This window comes from Ursus arctos, unplaced genomic scaffold, assembly GCF_023065955.2.
Source record: "Ursus arctos isolate Adak ecotype North America unplaced genomic scaffold, UrsArc2.0 scaffold_21, whole genome shotgun sequence".
Classification (NCBI taxonomy): Eukaryota; Metazoa; Chordata; class Mammalia; order Carnivora; family Ursidae; genus Ursus; species Ursus arctos.
In genome coordinates, this window is record NW_026622886.1 from 45,973,489 (window position 1) to 45,985,284 (window position 11,796).

The following is an 11,796-nucleotide window of genomic DNA, read 5'->3' on the forward strand; positions in this document are numbered from 1 at the left end:
ATTCATTTCTTTTTTCTTTTTTTTTTTTTAAAGATTTTATTCATTTATTTTACAGAAAGACACAGAGAGACAGGGAACATAAGCAGGGGGAGTGGGAGAGAGAGAAGCAGGCTTCCTGCTGAGCAGGGAGCCAATGCGGGGCTCGATCCCACAATGCTGGGATCATGACCTGAGCCGAAGGCAGACGCTTAACGACTGAGCCACCCAGGCACCCCCCGATTCATTTCTTTTTCAAATTAAAATTTGAAGGACAGTACCTCGCTTCATTTCCAATGTTTTTCAGTCACTTATGTGCAGATTACAAAGAAATATTCTTCTAGAGCTTTTAGAATTTCTGATTATGACAGAATTAAATACAGCCTGTAGTTCTTTGAAATACTTTGACACAAAAATCACCCCCATCCAAGTCTGAGTGATATTCCTGAAACTTTACTGGGTAAAAATACACTAATCAACTATAAATTACAGGAGGGCTTGTGTCACCAATCAGTCTTTTCTTTCCAAAACCATATTGCATTCTTAGAGTTGTGATTTCTTTAAAGTTTTTATTTAAATTCCAGTTTGTTAACATACAGTGTAATATTAGTTTCAGGTGTACAATACAATGATTCAGTACTTCCATACAACACATGGTGCTCATCACAAGTACACTCCTTAATCCTCATCACCTATTTCACACCCCCTACCTCCCCTCTGGTAACCGTCAGTTTGTTCTCTATGTTAAGAGTTTGTTTCTTGGTTTCTCATTCTCTCTCTTCCTCTCCCCCCCCTTTAGTCCTTTGTTTTGTTTCTTAAATTCCATATGAGTTAAATCATATCGGATTTGTTTTTCTCTGACTTATTTCACTTTGCATAATACTCTCTAGGTCCATTGATGTTGTTGCAAATGGCAAGATTTCATTCTTTTTTTATGGCTGAAAAATATTTAATTGTATATATATATATATATATACCACATCTTCTTTATCCATTCATAAGTTGATGGACACTTGGGCTGTTTCCATACTTTGGCTATTGCAGATAATGCTGCTATTAAACATCAGGGAGCATGTATCCCTTTGAATTGGTATTTTGTATCCTTTGGGTAAAGACCTGGTAGTACAATTGCTGGATCATAGAGTAGCTCTATTTTTCACTTTTTGAGAAACCTCCATACTGTTTTCCAGAGTGGCTGCACAAGTTTGCACTCCTACCCTCATTGCAAGAGGGTTCCCCTTTCTCTACATCCTCGCCAACACCTGTTGTTTATTGTGTTGTTGATTTTAACCATTCTGACAGGTATGAGGTGGTATCTCCCTGCACTTTTGACTTGTATTTCTCTGATGATCAGTGATGGTGAACATCTTTTCATGTGTCTGTTGACCATCTGCATGTCTTCTTTGTTAAAGTGTCTATTCATGTCTTCTTCCCATTTTTTAATTGGAATATGGGTTTTGGGGGTACTGAGTTTTAGACGTTCTTTATATATTTTTGATATGCCTTTTGCAAATATCTTCTCCCATTCCATAGACTGCCTTTTAGCTTTGTTGATTGTTTCCTTTTCTGTGCAAAAGCTTTTTATTTTGATGAGGTCCCAATAGTTTAGTTTTGCTTTTGCTTCCCTTGCCTCAGGAGACATATCTAGAAAGAAGTTGTTATGGCCAATGTCAAAGAAGTTATTGCCTGTGTTCTCCTCTAGAATTTTTATGGTTTTAGGTCTCATATTTAGGTCTTTAATACATCTTGAATTTATTTTTGTGTATGGTGTAAGAAAGTGGTCCAGTTTCATTCATTTGCATGTAGTTTTCCAGTCTTCCCAACACCATTTGTTCAAGAAACTGTCTTTTTTCCATTAGATATTCTTTCCTGCTTTGTTGAAGATTAATTGACCATAGAGTTGTGGGTTCACTGTTGAGTTTTCTATTCAGTTACATTGATCCAGGTGTCTATTTTTGTGACAGTACTATACTGTTCAGATCACTACAGTTTTATAATATAACTTGAAATCCGAAATCTTGATGGCTCCAGATTTGTTTTGCTTTTTCAAGATTGCTTTGACTATCTGGGGTCTTATGTGGTTCCATACAAATTTTAGGATTCTTTTTCTTGTTCTGTGGAAAATGTTGTTGGTGTTTTGATAGGGATTGCATTAAATGTGCAGGTAGCTTTGGGTGGTATAGGCATTTTAACAATATTTGTTCTTCCAAACCATGAGCATGACATGTCTTTCCATTTCTTTGTGTAATCTTCAAATTCTTTCATCAGTGTTTTATAGTTTTCAGAGTATCAGCCTTTCACCTCTTTGGTTAGGTTTATTTCTAGCTATCTTATGATTTTTGGTGCAATTATAAATGGGATTAATTCCTGGATTCCTATTTCTACTGCTTTATTATTGGTGTATAGAAATGCAGCATATTTCTTTAGGCTGATTTTGTATCCTACAACTTTACTGAATTTGTTTTTAGTTCTAGCAGTTTTTTGGTGGATTCTTTCAGATTTTCTATACAGAGTATCATTTCATCTGCAAATAGTGGAAGTTTGACTTCTGCCTTGCTGATGTTGATGCCTTTCATTTCTTTTTGTTGTCTGATTGCTGTGGCTCAGACTTGCAGGATTATGTTGAATAAAAGCGGTGAGAGTGGACATCCTGTCTTATTCCTAACCTTAGGGGAAAAGCTCTCAGGTTTTCCCCATTGAGGATATTAGCTGTGAATTTTCACATTTGGTCTTTATTATGTTTGAGGTATATTCCCTCTAAATCTACTTTGTTGATGGTTTTTATCATGAATGGGTATTTACTACGCCAAATGCTTTCACTGCATCTATTGAGAGAAGCATATGGTTCTTATCCTTCCTTTTATTAATGTGGTGTATCATGCTGATAAATTTATGAATATCGAACCAGGATACTTGCAACCCAGGAAAAGATCTCACGTAATCATGATGAATGATTTATGTTGATTTATGATGTTTTAATGTTTTGTTGGATTCGGTTTGCTAGTATTTCTTTGAGAATTTTTACATCCATGTTCATCAGGAATATTGGCCTGTAGTTAGTTCTCTGTTAGTCGGGTCCTTACCTGGTTTTGGTATCGGGGTAATGCTGGCCTCATAGAATGGAGTTGGAATTTTCCTTCCTTTTCTATTTTTTGGAATAGTTTGAGAAGAACAGGTATTAATTCTTTAAATGTTTGGTAGAAGTCATCTAGTTCTGGACTTTTACTTGTTGGGAGATTTTTGATTACGGATTCAATTTCTTTGCTGGTTATAGATCTGTTCAAGTTTTCTATTTCTTCCTGTTTCAGTTTTGGGTAGTTTATGTGTTTCTAAGAATTTATCCACTTCTTCCAGGTTGACCAATTTGTTGGCATACAGTTTTTCATACTATTCTCTTATAACTGTTTGTATTTCTGTGGTGTCAGTTGTTATTTCTCCTATCTCATTTGTCATTTTATTAATTTGGGTCCTTTCTCTTTGGTAAGTCTGGCTAGAAGTTTATCAATTTTATTGGTTTTTTCAAAGAACCAGCTCCTGGTTTCATTGATCTGTTCTACTGGGTTTGTTTTTTTAGTTTCTATATCATTTACTTCTGCTCTAATCTTTATTTTTTCCCTTCTTCTACTGGCTTTAGACTTCATTTGTTTTTCTTTTTCTTGCTCCTTTAGGTGTAAGGTTAGGTTATTTATTTGAGATTTTTCTTACTTCTTGAGGTAGGCCTCTATTGCTCTACACTTCCCTCTTAGGACCATTTTTCCTGCATCCCAAAGATTTTGGACCATTGTGTTTTCATTTTCATTTGTTTCCATGTATGTTTTTTATGTCTTCTTTGATTTTCTGGTTGACCCATTCATTGTTTAGTATCATGTTTAAACTTTACAAATTTTTTCTTGTGGTTAACTTGTAGTTTCTAGTGTTGTGGACAGAAAAGGAGCATGATATGATTTCAATTGTTGTATTTGTTGAGGCCTGTTTTGTGACCTAATATGTGATCTATTCTGGAGAATGTTCCATGTACACTTGAATGTGTATTCTGCTGTTTTAGGATGGGATGTTGTGAATGTATCTGTTAAGTCCATCTAATCCAGTCTGTCATTCAAAGCCCTTGTTTCCTTGTTGATTTTCTGCTTAGATGATCTGTCCATTGATATAAGGGGGAGTTATAGTCCTCTACTATTATTGTATTATTAGTGATTAGTTCCTTTATGCTTGTTGTTAATTGTTTTATATATTTGTGTGCTCCCATACTAGATACATAAATATTTACAATTGTTACAGGTTCTTGTTGGGTTGTCCCCTTTATGACTGTAGAATGCCCTTCTTTGTCTCTTTTTTTAATGCTTGTTTTAAACTCTAGTTTGTCTGATATAAGTATTGCTACTCCAGCTTTCTTTTGACATCCATTTGTGTGATAAATATTTCTCCACCCCCTCACTTTCACTCTGCAGGCACCTTTAGGTCTAAAATTAGTCTCCTATAGGCAGCATATAGATAGGTCAGAAATAACAGAGGCAAGAGGTTGCAGGACAAAATAATCAGAAAATTGTTCACAATGCAGTAAACCAGGATGTCATGGTTCCGTTTGTTCAAATTCTTCATATTTTAAATATTTGAAAAACTATTCCTCTTATGTCTTTTGTCTTATTTTTCGCATGATTATAGAGAACACTTCAAAGAACACACAAAAAATCATTTTTTTACAAAATACTCTTCTGTAGATAAATATTAAAGTTAAATTTGTAAATGTGGTAGTGTACATATCCTTGAAAAGTTCATATTAATTTTTCTATCTATTTGACAAAAAGGTAAGCTTTTCGGAATTCATGGTACAGATGCCAATTTGAAAAAAAACAGATCTCAACATCTATTAAATAGTCTATAATATTTTGAAGTCTTCACTTGCTTTATGTAACACACTTTAAAGGTAATTAATTTTTAATTACTTTGTTATTTTTTATAGAATAAATGTGTTCATTATAACATTCATACCAGATTTCATTTAAATTAAATTAACTAAATTAATTTAGTTTAATAACAGAACTAGAGTTATCTAACTACCCTCCATTGACTGAAAACAACTGGAGCCAGGACAAGTAGAAAAAGAACCAGTTTTGTGAAGATGTATTTGGATGAACTAAAGGGTTGTACATAGGAATTAGCGAGACAGCAGGCCCAAACCACCAAGGGCAATGACTACACCTAAAGTGACCATATAAGTAAGTGTCTGTTTGGTCCCTGGGAGAGATGATCAAGGAACAGTAGGAAGTAAGAAAGATACACCCCAGGAAGAAAGAGAGTAGAGGCGTTTTGTGTCATCAGTGCTATGTTCCCTCGTGGGAGGCTGGATCCGTATTCAATCTTGGCATAGGGAAAACAATATGGGCTCCCTAGGGACATAGCTTTTATAAACATCAATGGGAAGGGACTGGCTGATCATCCTGTAACGAAAGACAGCCAGCCAACTGTTTTAATTGTCAGAAGCTAAGCGTGACTTCTGTCAGTAGGTTTCAAGACTGTTTAAAGAACTCCTGCTCAATCGGTTTAGAACTCTTAACTTAGGAAGAGAGTTTATCCAGTTAGTGCAATCAAAAAGGTTCAGTTCAGGGTGAATTTTGCTCCAGAAGGTAAATTTGGCCATGGGGGAAACTCTCATATGGTCAGGGATAGAGTCAAGTCCCCTGGCTTATTTGGCTCAGGTACTTCTTGCACTTTATATCTTAAACAGTCAAATCTCGGAACACCTGCTGTATATTTAATGGAACCCATGTGACCACTGAACATCCTTAAAGTAGGTTTTAAAAAATTAATATGCTGCAATGAAGACGAATTTTTTTCTTCAGATATTATTAGATTTTTTTTTTCCCTTTCTTTCTAAGGCTTCTAATTATCCTTTTGAGGATCTGCACTTTGAATTTTTGGAAATGTCTTAATGTAATTACACAAAATTTGATTTTTATATACTATATTTTGACCATAAATAGCTCTCTTACAATAAATACTTAGAGTTGAGAATATTAGAACCTATAAACGTAATTAATAAGTAGATAATTTAATACGTTGCAATGACTTCTGACACATAACACAAATTTATCTGTGTGAAAACTATACAATTGACTTTTATTTTTAAACTTTCTATAAAAACATTGAGACTCAGATGATTTTCTTTGGTGTTTATGAAATTATTTTGATAATAGTGGATAAGTGATAGAAGTGGATAATATTTTTGTAAATTAAGGAGACGAATATGTAAAGTTTTGGTTTTCTTTCTTTCTTTCTTTCTTTTTTTTTTGGTATGTCTTTCATTGCAACCAGGAGTTAGATAATGCATGGGTCTCCTCAGACCACTAATTATGAGAAGACTTTTTGGTGGATGACTACTTTGAATTAATAAAAAATAAAGGCATTTTTGTTTACATTTTGGGAAAGTTCCAAAAAATAAACATACTTCTCCTGACAATTAGGTTTTTATGGACAAATAAAAAATAAATAAGCCCGAAATCTAATTTTATCCCAAAGTTTCAACTTTTAACTCTTACCAATTATTAATTAGCCCAACTAATTATGTTGTTTTCATTTTGTCTCATTTTCCCTGCCCACACTCTGGGAAATTTCAGAGTAAGTAGAAAAGTGGCTATGTGAGAGAAATAAAAAAGATAACTGGATACACGTGTTCCAGAATAAAAGTGTGCTTCAGTTAACACGTGTAGGACTTTGTTTAGAAAATATGTCTTTTAAATTCCAGATTTTAGAAAAATAAAGTAAGATTCACTGAGGCATATAGTTAAATATCAGGAATTCACAACAGTTTCTTTTTCCTCTGTTTTTTATATCCATTCCGGCAGCAGCAATTCAGTAGATAGAAATGAAAAAACAGTGAAAGTCGCCTTTTACTTATATGCCAGATCTGCCATGTTATCAGCAGGTCTGTGGTTAGGACGCATGACGATTACTTTTAGCTTTGATCTGTGCCCTCCCCAAATAAACTGCATGTAAAAGAGTTTTTGTTGTTGTTAGCGATAGTTTTAGAAAAATGGCGAAATGAAACACATCATTTAATGCTAGAGTGGAGGGGTATGAATCATAATTTTACTGTAATAGAAATAAAAGGATAATAAATATTTGATTAAAAACATTTACACTTAAGATACAGAACTGTTGTTTTATTAGTGTTGACAGGCAAATTAACTCTCAATTATGCATAATGGCAGGGACTGGATTAGTCAGGCCAGGGTAACAAATCAAGTGCCTGGGTTTTACTTACTTACTTACTTACTTACTTATTTATTTATGTATGTATGTATGTATGTATGTATGTATGTATGTATGTGTCAGAGAAAGAGCGCGAGCCCAGAAGCAGGAAGAGTGGCAGGCAGAGGGAGAAGCAGGCTCCCCGCCGAGCAAGGAGCCTGAAGCAAGACTTGATCCCAGGACCCGGGGATCATGACTTGAGCGGAAGGCAGATGCTTAACCAACTGAGCCACCCGGGCATCCCTAAGTGCCTGGGTTTTAGAATGTCATTAAGAGCTACTGCCTCTTTGAAACTATGATTAGAAAAATGCAAAACTATTACAACATCTACTAAAAAAAACTAAAATCAAGGCTCCTTGAAGAGTGAAATGTTGTCATCATCAGTTTAAACAGATAAGACTTGGGTTCTGTAGCCAGAAATGCGGAAATTTTGATCTACTCTGTGTTCTCCCAGACTTTTTTAATACAAACTGTAATAGGCATGGAATAGTTTGATTTGGATGCTGACTAATTTCTCTTTCCTAAACGATCCTCTGGAGGAAATTCTAAATAAAAAAGGAAGGGCCAATAAATAAGAACAAGAACGGTGAAAAAAAGGGAACCAAGGGGCCTAGATCATTTTCAAAATATACAACCTGGCAAACCCTAAGTAAGAGGATTGAAGATTCTATGTTTCAGGCAGGGTAAAGAAGAGAAAAACTTTTTTAGTTAACAGCAAAGCCTTTACAATGAAGGGAGTCTAGGAAACGCTGAGGAAATTTGAGAGCTGGGTCGTCGTGAGAGAGTTTATGTAAGAAAAGGTTTGGAGCAGAGAATATATAATGATATACTATATTTATATTCAGTAGTGCATAGAGTATACGTTTGATATTATAGATATATATAAAATGCATGTTTGCATATTTTTCAAATTCATGAAAATTTTTTAGAAAGAAAAAAATGGACTTGGGCTTTAGTTTTGTGAGACCACAAATACTGGAGATGACGTTGAGGAAATTCTGGGTTAAATTGTTGATGCAAAGGAATCAGTGACACCAGAATGGTTGTTCTTGAAAACAAATATGATCATACAAGTTTCCTCCTGTGACACTTATTACACATCTAGTGACTAAAGCAGGCATAAAAGACAATCTGTCACAATGCCCCATCAATGAAATCCAAATCTCTGGTAATGGGAACAATAAGTATTTTCCTCCTTTGAATTATAAAACACAGATGCTAAACCCTCACCAAAAATGTCTAAGTTATTCTACAGATTATTATGCCCTTATAACCTACTCACAGGCCAAAAAACAGAACTCTTGTCAGTCTCACCCCAGAAACCCTTCCACATGCCCCATCCAGATCACAACCCTTTGTATCCCACCAAAGTCGCCACTGCCTGACCTGCATCCTAATCACTTCTCTGCATTTCTTTATAGTTTTATCACCCAAGACTGCATTCTCGACCCTATAATTTGGTCTTTCTCATCTTAAAAGAATTCTTTCGTTTCTTTACAATTTACCTGTAAATTGTACCCGAACAACTAGAGACTGAAAAAAATATTCCAATTCGATAATTTCTCTTTCTCTATTATTAGGTTGTCCAGTAATTAAGTTCACACAGGAAATGTAAAATAAATTCTTGATTCTTTCCCTTCATTTATCAGTTTTCAAGATAAAGAACTGTTTCCCTATCATCTCAATTAATTTGAGGTACTCACAGATGATCCAAGCGCATTTGTTAGGTTTCACAGCTTACGTTCCCTCTAAGAAGGTCAGATCTTCTCATCTTTGGGAAGGAGGAGCGTCTTCAGATTAACTCGAGTCCTTCTGACCTGACCTGAGCTTTGATAACTTCCTTGAAATTTGACATAATAAAATGTTCCAGGCTCATCTTGTGCATTTCCTGACCTAGGCCTACAAGGAGATGTTTTCCCAAGAAGGCCTGTTTTGTTTATTTGTAATACTATTTTAAGAACACCATCTGTGTACAAGGGATGCTCAGGGCTCCCTGGCTGGTTATCGTTTCTAGCCCTCTTGGGTGGACAGGGCTAGTAAATACAGACACGGATATACCATATATACATGATAAACTGCTTCATGATCGCAGAATGACTCTTCCAACTCCAATTCTGTAATAGGTCATTTATTATTTACCCTCTTTTACATAATATATGGGTCTTCTTTCTTCCAAACCAAGAATCATCATTTTCCAGGGCCTAAGGGATGTACATTTCGAATAACTGTTTGTTTACTTTATCCTACCTGGGGATCACAACAGTCTCAGAATAGCGAAGAAGTAATAACACCACAAACATAAGCCACTGTGTGCATACTAGCCACTATACTCTACGCTTTCTCCTTTCCAATCTTTTTAATTTTAGTTCTCCAAATAACTGTATGTCTAATGCTCCTCGCAAGTCTTTGTGCCGACATCTGTCTACTCATTTGGCTGCCTAAAGCGCGTTCTCTGGTAGATTCCTCAGGAAGCTCTCATAGGAAAAATATCCTCTGAGTCGCTACATGTTGACGATAGTTTATCTATACCTTTTATACTTGAGAATCTGTCTCCATGCATACAAAATTCTTGGCTCACATTTAATTTCTTTGAGTATTTTGAATATCTTAGTCTATTTTCTTCTGGCAAAAAAAAAAACACTGTACGAAAAAGCGTGATAATAATCTAACTTGCTGAAGTTAATAACTTTAAATGCAGGGAGGTCAGCAAACAGCAAGAGCTTTATTCTTTGTACAGGGCTATTAATATAGGAACATGACCCAGTATTTTGAACACCTGCAGTGAACTGTGTGCTCTACGGGTGATATCTTAATATTATATTCCCACTCTTTCAAGGTGTCTGTTTTAAGCCAATTGATAAAAGAGGCCTTTGATGCTCATGTAAACGTTTTATCATAAAACTGGGGAATTGGAATTCAACACAGGTCTGCTTACCACTAATGCCAAGATCAGCCTACCAGGCTATGCTGTTCTCTTGACAAGTGACTTCATGCTCTGTTTTGCTTGGAGGAGTCCCAATTTATGCCTGTTGTCTTGTAATAATTGCTAATAGGAGACCCATTCACTCTAAAATTTCCTTTTGAAAGGTAAATTATACATGTAGTCACACTATTTCTTGACTATCTAATGATGGACTCGGCTTTATGTCCTTTAATAAACACATGAGAGCACATGAACTTTTATATTTTCAGTGCCTACTCTTCGTCTCTTGCTGTGTCTATAGATTTGTGGCACTGCCATCCTGGTATACATTGCTACTGAACGTTCTTACGAATTTAAATCTTCCAGAACTTAAAGGCAAAGAAAAACAAAACACTCTTCTGCTTATTTTAGAAGTGACAATCTTTCTTTCTTATGTGGTCCAAGTCCTACCCTTCTGACTATCCCTTGTTGGAGGAAACTACTTCTTTTAATACAGAAATCATGAGGTTTCTGCTTGGTAAAAAGGTAAAAATAGGGGCGCCTGGGTGGCACAGCGGTTAAACGTCTGCCGTCGGCTCAGGGCGTGATCCCGGCGTTCAGGGATCGAGCCCCACATCAGGCTCCTCCACTATGAGCCTGCTTCTTCCTCTCCCACTCCCCCTGCTTGTGTTCCCTCTCTCGCTGGCTGTCTCTGTCGAATAAATAAATAAAATCTTAAAAAAAAAAAGGTAAAAAAACCATTTTGCTGTGATACCAAACACTTTATTATTTATGTCCTCCTTGTGGACACTAAATTCTACTGGTATGAATGGTGAAACATGGTATGGGTTGAGAATCTGATGACATGTGGTCAATCAATTTAAGTTCCTAAGAAAGAGATGATAGGTCTGTGAGGGTCCTCCAGGGAAGCAAGATCCTGCATTAATGGACAGGACCAGGAGACAAGGGAGGAAAATGTCACCTGAGCTCCCACCCTCTGGAAGCTAATGGCAATTTCAGAAACTCATATGCTGCTGTGGTTTTGTGAAATGTAATGAGAAGGAAAGCCCTGAGGTGCTGTTGCAAGACCGATAACATCAGAATTTGCTTGCCCAGAGAGATCCTGTCACAAATCTAAATGGGACCAAACAGACACCGGATGCCAGACTCCATTTTCTGAATGTAAGCACTGTGCCGGGGAATAGGCGGCTTGCCATATGTACCACTCATTATATGTATTATTTTCATACTTTTAGGAGGTAAGAGGTTTATATCATTATTCAGTTACTTTAATCTTAAAGTAGTACACACTCATTAAAATATATTCAGAATAGAAAGGTATATTTTAAAAAGTGAAACTGCCCCAAATCCATCTTCTCAATTGCTAACCAAATTATACAGATGTAACCACTATTAATATTTCAAGTGTATCCTTCCAGAGACTTTGTAAGCATACTTAATATACTAATATTTGTCATTAACAAATTTTTTTAAATATTTTTTTCAGCAATTTGATCTGTTTTTTTTTTTTTTCTTTTTCTCTAGTAGAAATTATATCAAGAATAACACATCATGTCAGCATAGACACAACTGCTTTGGGGTATTTTTTAACAGCTACACATTATCTCACTGTTTGAATATGCTAACACGCATGTAACAAGACCCCCTTC